The 22,270-nt window shown below is 40.8% G+C and overlaps 1 protein-coding gene across 4 annotated transcripts in view; it reads right to left on the reverse strand.

The window, feature by feature from the left end:
* ELF1 (E74 like ETS transcription factor 1) overlaps positions 1-22,270 on the reverse strand; it is an 84,590-nt gene that overhangs the window by 58,194 nt on the left and 4,126 nt on the right. Inside the window, exon 1 of one of the 4 annotated variants that reach the window (XM_079301824.1) lies at positions 5,009-5,185. The exons of 2 other annotated variants lie outside the window; for them this stretch is intronic. The gene's annotated coding sequence lies outside the window, so the exon portion shown is untranslated. Of the gene's footprint in view, positions 1-5,008; positions 5,186-22,270 lie in introns of those variants that run through there. One more of the 4 variants, XM_079301827.1, reaches the window with a different exon arrangement.

Raw genomic sequence — 22,270 nt, forward strand, 5'->3', positions numbered from 1 at the left:
GGTTCCTCAGATTACAGCCCTTTCAAACAAATTAAAACTGTGTTTCACTTAGATGCTTCAAAAGCAACTTTTTTCCTTGTTGCTTTGAACTGATACTGAAAGAAATAAATTTTTTTCATGGAAAAGGACCAGCACTTTTGAAAATGTTGCAAACTGTCCTCAGCAAACTTCAGACTGTTTTTCAACACAGAAAGTTTCAGTTTCATTCATATGACTAAACCATCTTTTTTTCTGTAAAGAAAAAAGGTCCCCAAATAGACACTTCCTCTCTACAGTTCCTTCTTTTCTCTTTTTGAAATAAACATTTGTTGGTCTTTAGAAGAAAATACCCGAACCAACAGGATGGCCTCTCAATAGCTCACCAGCAAGAGTACCTGGAGCTCTTTGCTGTGCTCACATAGCTCTGAACAAGCTGGATTGGAGGCACTGAGAGACAGGGAAGTGAATTCTTGCAATGTGTGCAGTTTGCGACCCTTTGCCCTCCATGGCCCATAAGGTTCACTTTTTTTTTTAGTTTTCTTTTTTTTACTTTCTTGATAGCTAATACTCTCGTTTGCATGCTTAACTTGCAGGCAAAATTGGGACAAAAGCTTGAATAGATACAGAGAGTAAATAGTTTACAGAGACTCTGGAGATGGGGGAATGACGGCCCAAAACTGAAAGCGTATCAAGAGGATGAGAGTGGATAATGTAACCACCACCTCTGAGGACAATGCCAGGCAAATTCTGTCATCAGCAGACAATGTGCAAGTCCTAGTGCCTTCAAGACAGTTTTCATGAAAGCTAAGAGGGTCATCTTCTGGTTGGAAAGACAGCCTCCACTAAAAACAAACCAGTCATCACATCCTTGGGAAACTATTCTTGTTAGCTCCAAAATTATGTAGGGCAGCACATGTAAAAGGCACAAAGAGTGGGAAACTGACAGTATCCTTGTTAACTTGCTTTTAACTTGAAATTGAGTCTAGTTGGAAGGGCAAGTTAAACATTAATTTTCTGACAGTGGGCAGCACTGGATATCACAAATTGTAACTGTAGTTTCACAATCATATTTTGCTGCTTCTTTCCCCAGCTGCAGTTTAAAACTGAATAAACACCAAGAAAACTAAAAATTGGAGAAGAAGTGACTTCATACAAAGCTCAGAAAATCAAGGTAGTTTTCTTCTAACCTGTCAGCTGAAGTCTGTCAAAGGATTTAAAGAAAAACAAAAGTAACTCTAGAAGAACATAACAAAATGACAAAACAGTATATGCAGCTACAATAAGTAAAAATGTTTCTTTCTCTCAAGAGCAGATAAAAGTTTGAATAATCCACGCTCACCCCTTTCTTCCAACACAGAAGCTCAAGAGTTGTGTGGCATGACATTTATACTGAGCCCACTTCAGAAGTCAAACCACTACCACGCAAGAAGGTGAAAGAAATGCGGAAGGAGCTCATAAGTGAGGCAATGAAACCATTAGTAGACTAATAACATTCAAGAACTGCAGTACATTCCTCTCAAAATAAAAAATGTATTTGGTATATTCACACAGAAATGTTGTTGATGAGTTAAATATAGGGTGTTCTGGAAATAGACTAAAATGTCTAATTATAGATGAAGACAGTGACATTCAATCCACCCCAAAGCAACTTTTTCCCACAGTTTCCAACCTATGTACTTGGCATTCCTATTCCTAGCAAATTATCCTAACCATAATATCTTTTCCCTCAAAACAGAGAGAAATAATTTTTACATGCAAATTTAGGAATTGGAGGTTCTTTCCAGGCTAACAAAACTACTATCAGTTTTACACTGAAGCCTGCTTGAATCTAGCACAAACTCACAAACGACACAAGAGAAGTGATCTCTTTAAGGACAAATAAATGACCTGAGCTCCAGCCCTCTGATACAACACTGAAGATGGCTGACAGGTAAGGCCTAAAGCACACCAAGGTAAGAATGCATAAACTTTGATCCCTATCCAATGGGATCCTCTCAGCACCACTGACACAGTAAGAAGCTTTGCCAAAGGCTCATATTGAAGAATAAATTGTTTCTACCTCTACATAGATTAGCCAGGTCAGGTCAGGAAAGTGAGAACATCCAGAGCCTTTCACACAGCTGCTGCAGACTTGTGATAAGAAAAAGACTTAAAATTCCAGTATGTACAGTCCCTGTCAACTACTTTATCTGTGAAGAAACACTTAAGTGAGATTTAAGAAAGCAAGATTTAAGAATGCAAATAATCTCTAAAACACGTCAGCGACATCAAAATTATAAGCACCATAAATCACTGGCATATGGTAGCAAAGTTTCAGATCTTATGGTACAGATTGTAACCAAGGCTGGAAAGGTGAACTCCACCTCCTGCCACTCCTGTGCTGAATCACTGTGGTGAGGGAAAGTCCTTGCTCCTTCTTACACACCCAACAAAACTCCAGAGAGTTACCAAAACTGTCAGTGAAAACAACAAAATCTGCAAGCAAAACCTGAGAATTTTTTGCTAACACCTGCAAGAAGAGAAAGCTGTTTTGGAGATCAAAGCTTCTCCTCAGACACAGAGGGAAAACCTCTATTTTTCTTTCTATCAGCTCAATGAGCAAAGTCCCACCAGAGTTCCCTCCCTCGAATATTGCTGTGCTGAAATAGTCCTCACGTATCTGGCTTTCTTCATACATCAAGTGTCCAAAAAGTAACACACTCAACTGAAGTATGAGTTTGCAGCAATCCTGAAACATCAGGCTATACCAGGCCAACAACATTCTTCAGATCTGGATGTCTGCCTCTTACCTTCTTGTCATTTGAGGACCAAGACCATGTACTAGACAATTCTAATATTCAATGGATGAGAAAAGAGCACATTAGAAAACCAACACTTCTGTAAAAGGAGGTATCTGGAAATAATGTTCATACTAACTGGCATCTAAGGACACCACTCCCATGGCCCTCTCAACAATCACAATCTCAATCCAAATGGAAAGATCCCTGTCTTGGGTGTGGGAGGGGAAAGGTGGGATTTTTTTTTTTTTTTTTTTTTTGAGACAAACATGAGCTTCAGCTATACAAAATCTAATATCGTTTCTCTATACCTTCTAATCCACTTCTCTGCCTTCTAGATCTGTCCAAGCTGTCGTTCATAAGTCTTGGGAGGACTTTCAAATGACTTTTTTCTAGCTCCACCACTGTACCACAGATGCATCCATAGCCCTGGCAAAGTTCTTGTACAAGAATAGAGAGACTTAACATGGCAGCTTTTGCACCTTCAAAGAGGAACTGCTCCTCTGTGAAGCCCTGATCAAGAGAAAGCAACAGCAGCCACTCACCCTTCAGAACACAAAAAGTCTCCTGCCCTAGATAAGCAGCTGCAGCTTGGGAGATGACTTAAAAAGAAAACTTAAAAAGTTTTTAGGGTTGGATATCTCAACAGGGTCCGGTGCAAAAGAAAGAAAGAAAGGGAAGGTCATGTTCAACCTGTTGTAAGCAGAGGGCCCCAACATCTGAAAATAAAAGTCATGATGATAAAAAGAAAGATGCAAATATCTTTAAGGATTTTTCAGAAAAAAAACTTCTATTACTAACTCAAATTTTTGTTTTCAAGTCGTTCCTCTTTAATTTTGTCCACGATTTTTCAACATCTAACAATGCACTAAGTAAATCTCCCAAACACTTGCAAAACTTGCTGCTTTTAGAAAGAAAAGAAAAAAAGCAAAATGTAAAATGAAAATATAGTGAAAACACATTGTACTGTAAGATGCCAAAGAAGATACGGCTGAATGCTGGGAAGGCTGAAGACAAGAGACAGCCTCACCCAAAACATGACCATTTACTTAATGGTTGCCTCCCTCTGTCCCTCCCCTGCAATGATCACAGCACTAAGCAAGACTCCATTATAATACTCAGATAGAGGCTCGGGACAGTACACGAATCTGGAAAGTATTGCTCTGTGCACAACAGCTCAAGTGCCCTGTCACTTAATTTTCAGTAAGAAAATATCGAATTTGATTTCTAGAGTGACAGACTGAAATACAGGGTCCAAAGTTACATACTCAGACAAAACTTCTAAAGAAGAACATTTTCATTCAACAAAGGTGTTGAAACAGTGATTCTTTTTCAAAACACTTTGCTAGAGTTCAGTAGTACATAATTAGGAGAGTCGAAGTGGTTTTCATCCACTGGAAGTTTAGGAAGCAATTTGACGCACCACAATTACCTCCAAGATTTTCTTCTCCCTTTATAACTATCACTAAGTCTAATTTATAATTGGCCTGCCATGCACACCATCACCATAACTTCCATTTCTTAATCATTTTCAGGAAAAGGTGAGTACCTGGCGCGTAACAACTTAACTCTTCTACTTTGAAACGACACGGTGGCGGCTGCCGCCAAGGGCTCTGTTTCGGCAGAAAGAGAACTTCAATTTAAGGGCAAAGAGAACGATCTGTCTTTGAAACGGTATTTTAAATCTGCCATTTTAAATGGACCACGGACCACACCGGGGGAACAGCAGGGGAGCGAAGGTGCTCAAAGCCGCAGCGCTGATAGCCAACACTTTGCCCGAATCGCCCTGGACCGTGCTCTGCTTCATGCTAGCCGAGTCTGGGCAGACGCAGCTTCAGAATAAATAAAATTCGTGTATTTTACAGTCCACTGAGCGGCGGCTGGAGGGCTCAGACCGGCAGCCTGCCTGGCACCCCCTCACGCTTAAAAGGAGACAAAAGTATAAAACGCAGCAGAATTACAAAGCAGCTGTCACACTCGCAGCGCGCTGCTCGGAGCAGCACAGCCGCGGTGCCCTTTGCCCGCAGCAACAGGCTCAGCTCCAGGCAGCTCACGGCGCTGCTGCCCCGAGACGTCCCTTTACTCACGGCCCAAGTTATATTTCGCTTTTCCAGAAGTTCCCCCTCCCCGCAGTTTCTCCCGACGGCCCGGAGCGCTGCCCCGGGCGCGGCCGCCCGTCGAGGCAGCGGCAGCCGCCGCGTCCCCCCGCCCGCGCCCTGCCCGCCCGCTCCCGCTGCCCGGGCAGCACGTACCGCCCGGCCGCGGGGCCCGCGGCGCCGCCCCGGCCTCCCCGCAGCGTCGTGCAGCTAAAATGGCTCCTGTCGAGAGGGGGAAGTGGTGCCCGGGCCCCGGACGGTGACTCACCGCGGGGCCGGGCGGCTCGGCTCCGAACGACACGACACGCCCCGGGGCGGCGGCCGGCGCTCCGCCGGGCCCGGCCCGCAGGTGGCGGCGGGGTGCGGGGGACGGGCCGGCGGCGGCCGCGTGACCCGCCGGGCTCCGCTCGGCCCGGCTCCCGCGTGTGCGGAGCGCGCCCGGCCCGCCCCGCGCCGCCCGCTCCCGCCGCTGCCTCCGAGCCTGACAGCACCCCACTCGCTCCCCTCCATCACTAATAACTCACAGCGCCGATTAGACTGGAAAAGACCTCCGAGATCATCGTGTCTCACCCATGACCAAACACCCCCCTGCCAACTACACCATGGCATCCAGTGCCACCTCCAGGGACGGTGACTCCACCACCCTCTTAGGCTGCTCGCTCCAATGTCTAACCATCCCTTCCGTGATGAAATTCTTCCTAATGTCCAACCTAAACCTCCCCTGGCACTGTTTAAGACTGTTCTCTCATCCTAAACTAAATGAACAAACACGTTTCTGTGTTTCTGTGTTTTTCTGTCTTTTCAACCAATATCATCTTGCTCACACCAAACTGGTTAACCCCTGAAAAAAAGTGAAACTGGAGGGCCAAAAAGCTTGGGGAAATTTCATTAAAGTCAAGCACCAATAGAGCAGAGACAGACAGCCAGTGCCAGAGCTGGGGTTCCTGGGATTCCTGGTAAATTTCTGATACACTCTTCATGTTCTTTAAACAAACTTTGTGCCCGGTAAACAAACCTTGTGCCCAGTAAACAACATGCTGAAAGCCACCTAGCCCACAGCAGTGTAGTGCTTGGGACGGGCTCTACAATCACACAGGGCACGCTGACAGGCCTGACAGAAGTGTAATCTTAAAAACATGGCACAGAGGATGAGGAAAGGGTCACTTCCACCTTGTTTGTGTAGGAAGTGTAAGCTCATGCTCTGTTTGCAGGCTGGCACGTGCACTGGTTTTCCAGAGAAGCCCAGAAAGTAGAGTCCAAAGCAGTGCACTGCCGTAAGGGAAGGCATGGCACAGGGACCCAAGCCATGCAGCCAACTGAGAGGGTGTACCAGCAGGGCAAGGAGCTGGGAAGCAAGGAAGCAGCAGGAGCGACCTTGCAATGAGCAGGGAAGATGAGAGTAAGAAAAACCTGCAGCTTCTTGTAGCAAACCGATAAATTCAAATATATTTCAGGACATCTGTCACTAGCACTCCCAGTAACTAAACAATAGTCCCACAAGTTTTGCACTGCATAAATCCCATAGTTCTATGTACATTAATATCTCCAACTACTGGTTATGTTTAATAACCAAGAAGAAAATCTTGGGGTTACTTCCAAGTAATTGAGTCCTTATGACACCTGCATGGCACTTAAAATTGAAACTGGGTTGCAGTTTATTGTTTGAAGGGCAGTTACCCATGTATAATTTTATTAGATGCAGTTTATCATTCTGTTTTTACAACCTGCTTTAGTGGAAGATGTGAAAAAAGAAGAAGCAGTACAATTTTTATGACTTACTGATTAAAAGTATTAATTAAGTCAGTACTAAAATATCTTCACTACAGGTCTTTATCAAAATATGACTTCATTTGTATTTCTCAGTTGAAAAAAGTTCATGAGAAGAAAACAGTGTCATTATTTTAGTCACTATATATTTTCCACATCTCATAACAGATTTATATTCCTTCTCTCCAACAACTTAAGTCTAATCCAATCTTACATCTAAAAGCATTTGTTTCTTGTGCTGCAAAACCCTTTGTAAATCATGAGGCAAAGAGGGAAGAAATCTGACCCAGGTGCACAGTGGTTACTAGGAACTATAACATGGGCAGAGGGAGAGCACCATTTTAATAATTAAAGAAAGTCTAATAGTTATGTTTTAGAGAGGAAAGAAACAACACATTCTTATCCAAGCGATCAACTAAATTGAAAAATCATTTCATAATGATGTATCAGCACAAACTATGCAAACATCTTGCCGTTTCTAAGCTAAATCTGGAAACAGTATGTTTTTTAAAAGCATACATAAAATGTAAACATATTTAGCAAGAGAGAATACAGGTGGATGTTCATCTCTGGAACTGTATCAGGTTTCTTGCTAATTATAATTTTGGCTTGAAGAAGAAGTGACCCTGCCCATTGCTGTGATGAGTATTTCCATGAAAATTAGATCACCGTTTGCCCAAAAGACATAGCTAGACACTGACCAACAGCACAGCTTAAGCCAATTTAAACAGCTTTCGCCCTCCACTCCATCCCAGCCTCATATTCCTCGCACTGAGCTACTCCCACCACTGTTTCCCAGAGCAAATATTTGTGCAGCCGCACAGCGCGGCAGAGGGTGGAGCCCACCAGCAGAAAAGTTAAGGCTGCACAAATAAATAAATAAATAATGCACAATACAATTTTCACATCGCTGTTGGCCCCAGCTCCCACAGAAACACATGCCAAATCATGTGCTCTGAGGGGAGCAGTGAAGCCCAGCAGGCCTGGATGTGGCTCTCACTTCTGCTAGCCTCAAGTGAGAACCCAAGCAAGCTGCTTCTCTTTTCACACCCTGCTATGGTAATCATCTCCCTCCTTCACAACTGACTTTGAAAGCTACAGGTCTGCAAGGGCAGGATGAGCTGGGCTGCCAGGGGTCACAGGAGCAGAACAAAGCAGCTCTCCCGCACATGGGGCAGCCTGAAACTGAAGCCACAGGAGGACACACCAAGAATGATGTGCTCTGGAGGTATCCTGCCCCACCTGAAAGACATACCATTTAGTCTCATAAAAACAAGCCAAAAGGAAGGTTTGTGACTGTGTTCAGCTTTCAGTTTTGGATGGGGTTGGGGAGGAGAAAATACTGTTCTGCTGAAGTAAAGGGAGCAGAAAATTGAGATCCAAAAGTTCTTCTAATTTTTCTGCTACATTATACACAAGCTCACCACATGAGAAGTTCTAGCAAGCCCCCATTTATGTGACACCCTGCGGTACCATTCCTAAAGCAGCTCAAGATGCTGCAATTCCTTTCCACTCTTGCAACAGCAGATACCACTACCCTGCTCCTAGCTCAGGCTCATACAATCACCTCATGCAAACTTGGAGCTTCATCAAACTCTATCTCAAGACTGCATAAAAATCTGATTTAAGAAGCTTCTGGTTTGTGTTTGTTTTTGTAGGATCCCAGTATCTCAAGCTTTGCAAAACAGTTTATCTCAGGTGTCTCTGGAAAGGAAGGAAAAATTCCAACAATGCCATTCACAAGCACAGCCCTAAAGAACACCTGAGCAATGGATACACCCAACATGACACTGTGTATGGAACCTGCTTTCACCCAAGTCTTAACACCCAAACTCCTGCACCTTCTTCTCTCCTTGTGTACAACACCAAAAAACATTAGTAGCAGTGCTATCACATTTTAATCCAATAAATATGTGCATCTATCACAGTGTTACTGTACTGATATTTTGGGTTTGTGGGCTAGCACCTCCCACATTCAACACAGGCTGACACTGCTGTGGGTTTCTAATGCTGACCAATGCATAATGACCTAAATATTTACACACATAGAAATTGTATCAGGAGATAAGGTAACTTACTCCTATGCCCAAAGGGAGTCTGTGCTAGGACTTTAGGCACAGAAAAATTCCTACCATTGTGTTATTAAAAAACACAATCACAAATTCAGGCAATACACTTTTGATATTTTTAAGACAACGGTTTGCCATCTACAAACTTGCATTTTCAAAGATTTCAATAGAAAAGAATCTCAGAGAAGAAATGGTGATGACACCTGTACAGTAACCTATGCAGCTATCAGTTAATTTGCAATTTAAAGTTTAGTTATATAGTTTAATAGTTTAGTGACATTTTAATGCACACTGTGAAAGTAGAGCACAATGAATTTGAGAAAATACAGTCTACTTTTACCCTGTGCTTGTCTTCTGAACTTTAGTTGAATTGTTGGAAAAGAAAGGTGAAATTAAACAAAGTGCACATTAAAAAGCCCCTATATTTTCAACAGTTGAGAGGGAAGGTATCCTTGCCATCCATGTTTAATTGAAATCCTTCAGAGAGTAAACATCATCTTTACAAATACACAAGGGAGTTTTTCTCAAGTCTCTGATAGCATAAGTCTCCAGAAAACATTCCTTGGTAGCAGAAGGGCTAAAGAGGTGTCTGAAATTAAATGGATTCACAATCAAGCACCAGGCAGCTTTAACCTCGTTCATTTTGTCCTTTCAACTGTGCCTCCAGTGTTTCCTACTGAAGGCAGATTTGGCTAAGATGCTGCCTTTGCCAGCAGCACAGCAACATCCCACACAGCTTCAAACCCCTGACCTCGTACAGCCTTGCACAAACTCTTCTTGGATCACCTCTAAGGTATTCCTAGGTTACATCTCAGCAATGGCAAGCCTCTAGGAAAATCTAATTTTCCTCACTCTTTCAAGTTCCTCCCTTCCTCCTTTTGTTATAGGTTTGCCTCTACTGAGAATCTGGGTATATTCCCCTTTCTACTAACAAGCAAGCTGTGGAGGAAAAGAATTGCAAAAATCCAAGTAGTAGATACAGCTCTGACACAGGACAATCTTATTCACTCTCAGCCAGAAACTGCAGGCTCTAACTTCTCCCTGGCACTTCTCTACCAACCCCAACCACACTTTCCCCCTCCCATCCTCTCCTTGCACTGGTTCTGATCCATGTGGTACCTGTTAAGCCTTCCACTGATTCTATTGAATGCCTTACTGTGGCAGAAGGCTGAATGGGGTGGATGGGGAATGCTGGCTGCTCTTGAACTGGATCAGACTGTGATGAGCACTGCCAGTCAAGAATATTAGATCTCCCTCTGTGGTAGTAATAACTAGTACACTGGGCCAGCACTCAGATAAATTTCTCACCCTAAGATTCACATGATTGCACAACAGTCACAAAAAAAAAAAAAAAAAAAAAAAAAATTACTTGGGAATGTTAAAGGCAGAGGGGAGGGAGAGAGATACTGCTTAACCCATGGCTTTCTGACCTGAGTTAGCTCTTGTTCCATCCTCCCTCTGCACACTCCTTGTCTGCTTGTTTCAGAAAGTGCACTGAAAGTTATTTAAAACCTATAAATACCCCTGCCAGTAAGTGTGACAAAAGTCACACTTGTAAACCCACAGCTCAAAGGCAAGTGACACAAAGAAATGAAAATAGAGATAGGACAAATTTATATCTCATACTACTTCTCTCAATGAGCTTTAGACCCCACAAAAATAATGAAACAAAAAGAGTTAAACCATGATCTGCAAATATTTGCAAAATTTGCAATTGCAAATTGCAATGAAATGTTACCAAGTTTTCCCAGGGGAAAAATGATAAATCATCATGTGTCACCTAATGCTATTGGTAACCACACTCAGACAGACAGTTAAAGCTTCAGCATCCTAAAATCCAGCTCATTTCTAATTTTCTAATTTCCAGTTCTTCATTCAGAATCACTAAACTGATTCAAAAAGGTCAACTTTCCTTACAATTTTGAATGCCATCTGCAGAAACTGTTCCAGCAAGCCAGTTGCTACAAGAACACCCTACAAGAAACAAGGTAACTAACCAGAAGGAAATGGACAGAGGAATGCATTTTATACCAACAAAGAGCCAACTCTATCTGGATTTACTTTTTTTAAAATCTAGAAGAGCTTACTGTTTGAAAAGGCACAACTTGTTACTGAAACAAGGCAGAAAATAGTATAATTCTAATTAAGGCCCAAGTACAGCTTTGCATTATAAAGGCAACACTATTTTATATACAGAACACCTCACTACAACATACTTGCAACAAACAAAGCCAAAATGAACTCATTTTTGTTACTGAATTACTGAATATCCCAAGAGAACCAACAAGGGCATAGCAATATCATGTCTTTATTCCAAATTATCACACAGTATGAGTATCAACTCTGATAATTCCTTTAAAATATACTTTAATAAAAGACAAATCTATACAACCCTGACTGCAGTAAGATTATGCTAGATCCTTAACTTTGCAAAGGAAATGATCACTTGTGGGTACAGCTGGTTAGAAAGACAAGCATTAGGTTGCCTATCTATCTCAACAGATTTGCACTCACAGCTTTTAAGCAAATATGGATTTCCCACTATTGTGCAAGAAAGATACAAAGGGGGTACACGACATGAAGTAAAATTTATAAATACTGATAACATTCAAAATCATATGAATGAAAAAAAGTCCAGACTTTCCAAGAATAAGAACCAATCTTTCCAGAAAGTCAGTCAGTTTTGATTCTTGAAGTAGAACGGCACACCCAACATCATCCCAGAAGCTTCAGATCCCCCACTATTATACTCCTTCAAAGATGCATTAACAGGATGGTTGTATTTGCTCTGGAATCCTTGCAAAGATAGTTTTTGAAGAATACTAGCTTAATCTGAAACCATTAGAGATGTTACTGCACCAGTAGTGATTAACTTGGCCTTTGCTCTTTTCCTTTCTTACACACGCTAACACAAAATCCAGAACTATTTGTAAACAGGTTGTTCTGCAGTTTTTTCTTTTTGATGTTGGAATGTTGTAATCCCTGCTGCAAGAAAGAAAAAAAATCAGAGATGGGAATGTGCAGAAATACATACTAAGTGAAACTATGTTGCAAATACATCCAGAAGGAACACAAAACTGAGGGCTGTGTAAATTTTATATGGTCCAACAGTGGTTTCTTAACTGGGACACTTTGTAGTTTGCTTAAAATCGCCATTAAAAAGCTGTTACTGTATTTTTTCTTCTGCTCATTCTGTGAGTCACTCACTACATTTTTGGATGTTGCAACACATTCATGAATAATAAACATATTGGGAAGAAGAAAAAATAAAACCAAAACAGTGTTCATGGTGGATTTTTTAATGTCTGTATTTATCAGTATAAAAATCAAGAACTTCTGAGATTTTCAGAAGTTTCTATGCAAGGAATGCTATTAATCACAGATAAAGTATTTGGTACACCCAGACACTAGTGCACAGACACATGCCAAAGTTACAGCACAGCAGTGTCAGTATTGCTGTTATTGTTCGGCCTCTTGACAGGGTGGGAGCAGAAGGGGAGGGATCACCATGTTCCTCATCAAACCCTCTCCTGAGGAAGAACAGCTAGGCACCGCCCTTAGCTACACAGTTCTGGACCCAAAGCTGCAGCAGCCTCTTATTTTTTTTTTTTTAACTAATTTTCTTTTAAAGACCAGAGGGTTAGGCTGGGGAGGCCACACAGTCCCAGAAAGCCAGCCGTGCTACAGGAAATTACTGTTGATGTCTTAAAGAAGTACCAGGGAATTATTATCCACATTTGTGTTTTGGACAATAAGAAAAAGGGCATCTGCCAGATGCTGTGTCAGGGAGGCTGGTGCAAGTTTTTCTACTGCTCCACTCAGATGAAAAAGTGTTTGCTTCTATTCCAATTTCTTTTATCCTTTCAATCTTGCCACCTTATGCAGGCCATACTGGCTACCTCATACTTGTGCTGACTCCCTGTGTGGATGTAGACCAAATTCATGGAATTAAAAGAAATCCAGATAAACATCATTTTTAGAAAAATGTTGAGCTAGAGTTCCATGAATATTTTAGATTCTTACAAGAATGCAACAGGGTATTTCTCCACTGCTCAGGATGTGAACACAAAGGAAAGGAAAGTATGTTTATTACTGGTCTTCCAGCTGCTCTAATTAATGGAGAAAGATAAAAGCAGTAATTTGGAGAGGCAGGAGATAGAAAATAAATTATGAAAAAAAGTAAGCTCATGTGTATGAATTAATTTTCCATTGCAACTCACTCAGGCAGACACCTGGCTATTAAAGAACAGTTAGCTAGAAACGCAACCTGGTTACTTGGTTGTTCAGGAAATAATATTTTTAGTAGCAGGCTTACCTATCCAAATACATGCTACATTAACCAATTGGTGAATGCATAAATCATGGAGAAGAGAGGGAAGAAAAACAAAGACTCCAGGACACAAAAAGGAGGGGTGTTGAGCTCAGTGCTGCTGGGAAGGGGAGCTGGCTGCTGGAAGGACAACATTTTTATCTCTCAGCTACATTTCAAGTCACAAAAACAACAGCTTTCACCTCTAAGCTAATCTTCAGCCAGGCAAGCAGTCCTACCAGCAAATCCTGTGGATCTGTCCAAGAAACCAAACCATCACGTCCACTATTTTCACTTGCCCATAAAAACAAGGTACAGCAGTCACTCATATCCTGAACAGGCATGGAGGTTCAGTTCCAGAGAGAAGTGCTGCTACTATGACATGTTTTCCAAAAGCCTCCCAGGAATCATCTTCATTGGCTCTGTGGTTTAGGGAACCCTGAAACCAAAACTGGGAACCAGAGTCTAAGAGAACAAGAAGGCATTATGGCAGGCAAGTTTCACATATGTGATTTTCCTCCTTTCTACTAACAGAGGTCATTCTGTTATTAATGGAAGCAGCTCAATATTCTCCCTAAATAACCTGTCACAAAGATTTAGTATTCTCAATGCTACATTCAAAGCACTATATATAATTTATATTTATTATTTCAGTCTAATTTTGTCTCTTAAGCATTTCAATATATATGTTTAACCTTATAATGCATTTTCTTCTGCATTTATTGAAGGTCCATCAGCTTTAAAGATATGTGTGCTCTGAAAAACACCCCACTAGAAATGAGTGATTTCAACTCACTCCACCATCAAGGAACAGAAGTGCCCACATTCTAGCACTGTAGCCTAAATTCAGAGTGTCTCATCTACTGCTTCCCTGTAACTAATTTTATTTCTTGAACTTTTCCTTTTAATGTTCCCCATATTTAGCAAGATTCATTAGAAATGTTTTCCAGCTTTGCATAACAGACAAAAATATACCACTTGTGACTGAGATCACAGAAATCTTCCTGTGTAAGTAACTGAAAAGTAACATCAAACTAATTTAATTTTAATATTCAGAATAACAATAATTAAAATAACCTTTTTTAAGACAGTAGTCAATTATCTCACTGAGGAAGGAGAAAGAGTAATGAAAACTACTTTTTTGTTTCTTTTTTCAGTACTTGCTCTCATCCTCAGGCCTGTTGGTTTTATGATATGATCCCTTGCTGCTTTGCATAAGCTAGCAGCAGCTTACTTCCTGCTACTGCTTCATGAGAAAATGAACTCCCCTCCATAAACAAGCACCCTTTAATTCTTCTTACTTGCATGCAGCAGGCTGCTGCTTCCCCAGAAGATCCTAAATAATCTGTCTCAGGGTTGTGGTTCCAGGTGAATCTAATAGTGTTAGGCACATTATTTCCACTTAACTTTCTGAAAATATACAATTTTCCTTAATATACTACATTTCCCCTTTCTACTCAAGTATATGACATTATTTAGTGAATGTTTTCAAAGTTACCCAAGTAAGTTATTTGTGCATCATTCCGGCAAAAGTCGAATTTGGAGGTACAGGATTTATGGAACAAAATTGTACAAAACATTGGAAAATTCAGTACACAGCAAACAGGAAAAATGCTACCTGCATCTTCAGAAAATGCAGATTTGCATTGTGGTGAGATGGTAGCTGGATATCATAGAGGGAGAAAATAAAAGGACAGAGCACCTTGCTTTGGGCACAAATCAACAGGTACAATGCCCAGGGAATAATTCATGCTTATAGGCAGAAAGAAGATCCTGACCTGAGGATCTGCAGGTCAGAGCTAACGCAGCAAAAAGTTGTTAACCTACATAGACAAAGCCAAACAGAGGAATGGGTGAAACAGTGTATAATCATTTAGTAATTGTGTTTGCCCACTTTGAGCTTAAAATCACTGCCTCTTATCACTGTCTGATATAAAAAGTCCCTATCCCTCCTTTCTGTAAGTCATAAGGTCTCCTTGGAGTCTTCTCTTTCCCAGGCTCCCCCAGCCTGACTGTGTAGGAGAGGTGTTCCAGCCATCTGATCATCTTCATGGCCCTCCTCTGGACCTGCTCTAGCAGGTCCATGTCTTTTTTTTTTCCTGAGAAGGCCAGAGCTGGATGCAGCACTCCAACTGGGATCTCCCAGAGGACAATTGCCTCCTCACCCTGCTGGCCACACCAATTTTGCTGTGGTCCAGGGTGTGATCAGCCTTCCAGGCTGCAAGCATGCACTTGTTGGCTCATGTCCAGCTTTTCATCCAAAAGAACCCCCAAGTCCTTCTCCACAGGGCTACTGATATTTTGTTTTGTTACAAAGCTCCTCTCTGCCATCAACATCACAGAATCATAGAATAGGTTGAGTTGGAAGGGACCTTTAAGAATCATCTAGTCCATCCTATTCATCATGGATAGGGACTCCTTGCACTAGGTCAGGTTGTTCAAAGCCCCACCTAACCTGGCTTTGAGCACCTGTTCATCCACACCATCTCTCTGACTCTGAGCAGAGCAGAAATACACTTCTACTAGCTATGGAAGCAAAGCCCCAAAAAGGTATCTCCTTGTCATTCATTATTTTCACTTTTATTAAACACCAAAAGTACAAAGAGTTGAAATCCTCTGGGGAAGAATAGAACAAATATCACTACAGAGATAAAACAGAGCAGGTGGAAGGCTGCTAAGTCATATACTTTTTTTCTCCACATCCCTGATGGGGCCTTACTGCCTCAGTTTCCCCATTACTTTCCCCTCAGGTGTGATCACTGGCACCAATCCCAAGCTAACAACCACATCTGACTCCCCACAGAACTGCTCAGGTCTTTCTGTACCTCCCTCCTCATTTGTAAAGCACAGCAAAGTAAGTCCTGACTGTCCAAAAGGAATTGGAAGTTCTTGAGTTTGAACTCTTGGTCATAGCCAACTGGGAAAGCTCTAGTGCTTCACTGATGGCTACCATTCATTTAGAAAATCCGATCATTAATTACACGAAAAAACTGCTTGTCCACATTTCATGCTCTTAATCTCCTCAAAACTACATCACTCTAACACTACGTTCAAAAGCCAAGGGGAAAGAAATGTAAGATGCAATTACAGGTAACTGGCCTTCAATGCTATTTGGTAGAAGCATTCAGATTTGAGTCCATTTTTCTCACATTTAACAAAAGGTACCACTGTTCTTAAAAAGGACACCAAAAAATCCATCAGTAAACAAATATCCACACACTAAGCTAGATGAGAGGGATGTAAATTTCTCACTACAGGTAATCAATAAAACTCAACAGTCTTCTGCAAGCATTGGCCTAGCTCCCAGTTATTCAATAGGAGTTTAAATTATCACAACTTTACCAGTGGGACTATTCAATTTCTTCTGTGTCTCATTTCCCTGGCTCATGTTCTTATGGTTAGAAGGAGAAAGCTAGTTTGGATTGCCTTTCTCTATTTCTTTCCCTTTCTAATTTGTTTTACCTTATTTTCTTTCATTTCCAGCTCTATTCCCTATTTTTCAGGCATATAAATGAACATTCAAGATACATTTTTAAACAGAGATAGGAAAATTTGATTGTGGTGGCTCTCCAGAGCAAAAGCATGGAGACATCTGCTTTTAAGCCACCCGAGCTCTGATCATGTTCCAGCCAGAATCCACATACAATTGTCATTTCCTCCCTGCTTATCTGGAGATGGTAAGTAATATTCTTCTGGAAGATGAAATGAGTAATCCCAAAAAACAGATTCATCCCCAGAATGGTGAAAAACAAACAAACAAACAAAAACACCTTCAGAATTTTTAGTTTTACTTGTCTCCAATTCAGCAACAAACTGAAAGCCATGATTTCAAAAAACTTAGGTAAGAGAGTTGGAGCACACAAACAACAAAGCACCAATGACAGCATTCATAATGTCAACTTCTCACATCTACACACAGTATACAAATTCAGTGGTTTCCCTAATACTTCCTATTTAGGATAGGTTGCTCTGCTAAAAAGCAGTCCTCCTGCAAACAGTGCTATGCAAAAGAGCCACAATTATGCATTTTCTCCCTTAAATGACACCTGAACAAATATTTCTGCCTATTGAAACACCTATAGCATGACTACTGCTCAGCCATGAGCAGTAATAACATATACAGAATGGAAATTTATATATGAACATGCATGTTCCAACTCCAAAAAAAAAAAAGATGGAGGGAGTTGATTTGGTTATCTATAACATCATAAAACAGAAACTCCAACAAACTACATAGTGTCTAACTACGTTTAATGTTGCCACGTGTCTTGATGTCCATCTGAAACAAGGAAAGTGTGAATTCAGGAGACCTAGAGGATTAAAGAATAAAAAAAGAGTAATATTTTTGACAGGTATTGAGGCAAAGGCATGAGATCTGAAACCTAGTCTGAATCTGAAAGCATGTGAAGAATCACACAGTATTTTGCAGTCATTCTCTCTAAAAATACTTCTTTTTTTTCCTTCAGGAAAGCATGAAACTAGCAGTTTTCTTTGACTAACATGTAGATTTGGGGGAAGAAGCAAAATCCCCACCTACCTGGTAAACACAGTGGAGGACTTGTACAGTAACAGTCTCATGTATGACTTGATCTTTCAGTTGCTAGTCACACACAATGATAAAACAGAGACCACAAACCCCCATTTCTGATTCAGCTTTTATCTCAAAGGCACAAAGCACAAGATCTACAAAGGTTAACATAATGGTTTTCCACAGAAAACACACGAAGACCTTTAATGCCAACAGTCCTGAAAATCTGTTCTGTCTGTCTTTGCTTTAGACTGCCCCAAAATGTACAGACTTTAGGCAATGCATTTGCAATAATTCACCTCAAATGAGGTACACAATGATGCAATCACCCTGTCCCCTCCCAAAAGAGTATAATAATGATAGAAGTATACTGGTACAGTTGATCTTAAGGACATGAAAACAATTTAACATTAATAGATGTGTCCTGAAAAATTTTCAGAAACGGTCATTTGCAAATAATATAAAAGTGTATTTCTGACTCTCACCATCATGGCTGTAGCATACTTATGATCAGAAACCAGTTTGTTCATTAATTAAAATATTATACCCTGTAATGGTTGCCAAGTTTTGCTACCTTATAATATCAGCATTTGAAAACTGAATTTGAAAAATTCTTAGTAGGCATTTTATAAATTCTTCAGACCAAACTTGTTAACCCACAAAATTAGGTCTACTAAGAAAACCTGAAAAGAAAAAGCCCCTAGACGTTTGTTTTGGATGGCTTAAGATGAAGGTTTCAATTGAAAAAGCATTCAATGAAAGGCAGCTGCCCAGAACACATGGAAATCCAAACACGTAAGAAAAGAGCTCAGCTCTACCTCAGTGGAGGTAAGCAGGTGCTGGGGGATCTATACTCTGTGCTAAACTACATGTGGGTATAATTCCCCTTTACCAGAGGGAAACACAAAAGTAAAATGCTGGCACAGGTCTGCCAGCACAAGGTTTGAGAAAGGTTTACAGTTCTACATTCTGTGGATACATCTCATTTCCACTATCTCTACTAACACACCATTGATTGCCTTAACCCTTCCCTCAGCAATTTCGCAGCACAGTTACCAGAACCTGCCTCAGCTTTGCTACCTAAGCTCTTCACTTAATTTTGTGTGAAATAAATCTACTATTTTAACCAGGTAAGTTAAGCTAAATAATTTTGGCAGAAACAGAAGGGTTCCTGTTTTCAGCTGGCAGGTCAGGAGCAGTAAATGCAAGCAGAAGATGAGTGACCAGCTGCTGGGGGTGAGGGGGTGACTGATGCACAAGACAAGCAGACATCACAGCTATGGACTATGCTCTAGAGATTCATTGTTTGTTAGACAACACATTATTATCCCAACATAACTGGATGTTGGATTCAACAGTGACAAAGCTTGATCAGACAGTGTTCCTATGGCAGTACATGAACACTAAGTACTGTCACCATCCTTTTTTTGACCAGTCTTGCTGTTCTCTTACCCACAATACCACTTCCCTTGCCATTTATCTTAAAAAATACCAAATCCCATGACACAGGACGGCATAACCTCATCACCTCTTCAGCAAACTGGTGACAAAGTCCACCCCCAGCTTCCCTTAAAACAAACAAATCTGCTGTAATTCTCTTGATCAACAGTGGAACTTAAAAACAACAGACCTTTCAATTTCTCCTAGAACTTTCCCTTTTAACAGAATCAAAGAACAGAGAACAGATACCAGAATGCTGCTCAATACCCTCTTGCCTGGAAAAGATCTTTGAAGGTCTGCAACAAGTGGCAGAACCCTACAGCTTTTCCACCAACAGTTCCACTGCTCCACTACCAGTTCATGTCCCCTCTCCAAAGAGCCCAAACACACCCCAGAATTGTCCAAGACAGGCTAATGTGCAAGCTGCTGGAAATGGCACGGTGGCAGTGCTTCTCTGGGCAGCAGCAGATGCTGAAAAACAGAAGTTGCAGCAGCAGATACCGTGTGAACAGCCTTCTGCCAGGACTTGGAGAGTGCTTGGCTTCCTACCTGAATCTATGACATACAAATGAGTCACAGAACAAGGTCAAGCAAGCTGAAACACCTCATTAAATTTTGTTGATGCCTGTATCACCAGGAACTCCAGACAATGTAACAGCTTAATGTCACCATTGTATTCATGGAGGAAAAAAAACCCCAGGATATCCAGTGCCTAGAGTAGACAAGAGGGTTTTAGTACTAGGTTTTAACAAGAAAAAACAATTTCTGTACACACATACAAATAAAAGAAGGAAGTTTAATTCTGAAGAGTGGGCAAAATTACATATTCACTGACCACAGGTGTGCTGGATTAGGAACCAAATGGGAAGTTTGCACAACAGCAAACTGTTGTTTGAGAAATAAATTCCATATAAACACCTAACTTGACCATTCTGATTACAGTGGCTGTGGAGAGGTGGAAAATCAAATAACAGTCAGATAACACAATCCTATGCTATTTCTAGCATTTGTTACTTCAGGGTGCATAATCATCCTACACATATAAATTTGTGCTGTTAAGCATACAGTCAGCTACATAGATCAACTATTTAACAGTATTTTGTTTAAATCTGATATGCCTCTGAGATGGACACTTAACAATTCTTACAATTTTAATCTCATCCTCAAACATTGTTTCACCTCACAACAAGAAAGGGAAACTCACTAAATATTACAAACACAGTAAGATGTCACAAAGTGGCAAACTACAACCCAGGAGTGCACTTCCAAAACAGACACAATGTGGTAATACTTATTATCATCTTACATTAACACAAGTTTTATCCAAGTACTGAAACATCAAAATAGAATGTCAAATTTATTGTTCTCTGATTCTACTATTTTCTGAGAAGAAACTAATTACATAGCCTGACTAGAGCACTTTGAAATTGAAAACACCCAATCTGATTTGCACTTTTGTTATTAGGTCAGCTCCTGCATGTCCTAGAAATCAATAGTGCATTATTATTAACTAAAATGAACATAGCAACAGGCATATGGGCCAAACCCTAGAAGTCAGTGGAAACACTCACATATACATCAACTGTAAAGATAGTGACTTACAAGAACTTTGTCTCCTTAAGTTTCAGTTGATCTCAATGACAAAACTTCTAGTAAACTCATCCTTTATAGAAAATACTTTATTACCTTAAAACCTTCATAGGATATCTTAAAGTGTGAGTGAAAAAGCCAAACCAAAACCACTGTAAAAGATTGAACATCAGACTTTTGACACCATATACGCTAAAGTACATACAATAAAATAAGTTTTTTACAGAAAGAAATCATTCAGTGTTTTAGAGTATATTGGCCTTAGTTCAGCTGCCAAAGGGAAAAAATGTGTCTGTTTGTTATATCAAAAAGAATGGACTATGGAATTCTAAAGCACCATCTCATAGCTATCTAGGCTCAAGTTCAATTCCCAGGCCAAATTAAACCTTCAGGTTTATTGTGAAGCTGCCTGAAAAGGAGTGTTGCAGGTAATACTTCAACTTGATTCAGGCAGTCAGCTGTGTTTCAAGTTACAAAATTATTTCACTAACATACTCTCTGTTGTTTTAGTGACTGCCAGGGGTGTTCTGCTGCCAGGCCATGTGCACATTGCCTGCCTCTGTCTGCTTGCAGCAGATGTGGCTGCAGGAGAGGAATGCCCGAAGGACAGAGACATGGTTAAGGGGAGAGCAGTGAGCAGCTGACTTCTGAACATTGAGCAATGCCCTTGCCTATCTAAAAGCAAAATCGTTTTTTTTTTCATCCCTGGATATAACTGACAATACCCTGAACAAAGAAAGATGATACACCAACCTGGGAATAGGAGGGGACTCTGTAAAGTGAGGACCTGATATCCTGTCACCAGCTGCCTCCAGATGCTGATACCCCAGAGGGAATTAATCACACTCCCAGAAGTCAAATTAGGCACAAAAAAAAAAAAAAAAGGCTCTCCTCACCCAAGAGAACACCAGCCAAATTCTGAAGTATGGCATTTTCTTGTAACCTTGTCAAGATAGCAATATGTGCTACAATACATGGAAAGCAATGCAAGTAATCTTGTTTTTTCAATCTAGGAAAAAAAGCAGGTGAATGGAGTACAGTCTCTCCCCCTTCTACACACACTGGAAACATCCTCCATCAAAGCAAGTGAAAGCACATCTTTGAGAAGAAAATCCCAGTAACATTAAACACTCTCAGCAACAGCAAATCCACTACAATACTGCCCTCATTGCTACTAATTAGTTCAAAGTACAACATGCCTAACTATCTCTCAGACACTGGATGAGAGATAAATATAATGTATTTTCCTTACACACATGTATGATATATACAGGCATCATTTCCTCTCATAAGTACAATCTGCAATTTTGACACCTGGCCTCCAAACCCTGGATCACTTTTGTCACTGTGCTCCTATTAATATTTCAAATCCTTCCTCATGTGTGAGCAGCAAAACCAGACATGGAATTCCTGTGATCTTACTAATGCCACGTACTTTCCTACTTCTATGCAATATTTATATTGCTACACAGCCAAAGACCACACTTCAGTTGTAGCATTGCAATGAAAACTCCTGTTGAGATGATTCTCTGCATAAATTCTTAAGCCCTCTTTCAATAAATCACCAGTTTGAAGACAGTCCCCTCTCATGCTGGCATAACCACAATCCTGGTTTCTCTGTATGTGGCTGCATGAAAAATGCCTTCTGATGGACGCTAATAATTTTAAAAAATTATTTGGGGCATTGTGTACTAGTAACTTGTTCTGCACGTGCA

The sequence above is a fragment of the Erithacus rubecula genome, assembly GCF_903797595.1.
Source record: "Erithacus rubecula genome assembly, chromosome: 1".
In the NCBI taxonomy this organism is placed as follows: domain Eukaryota; kingdom Metazoa; phylum Chordata; class Aves; order Passeriformes; family Muscicapidae; genus Erithacus; species Erithacus rubecula.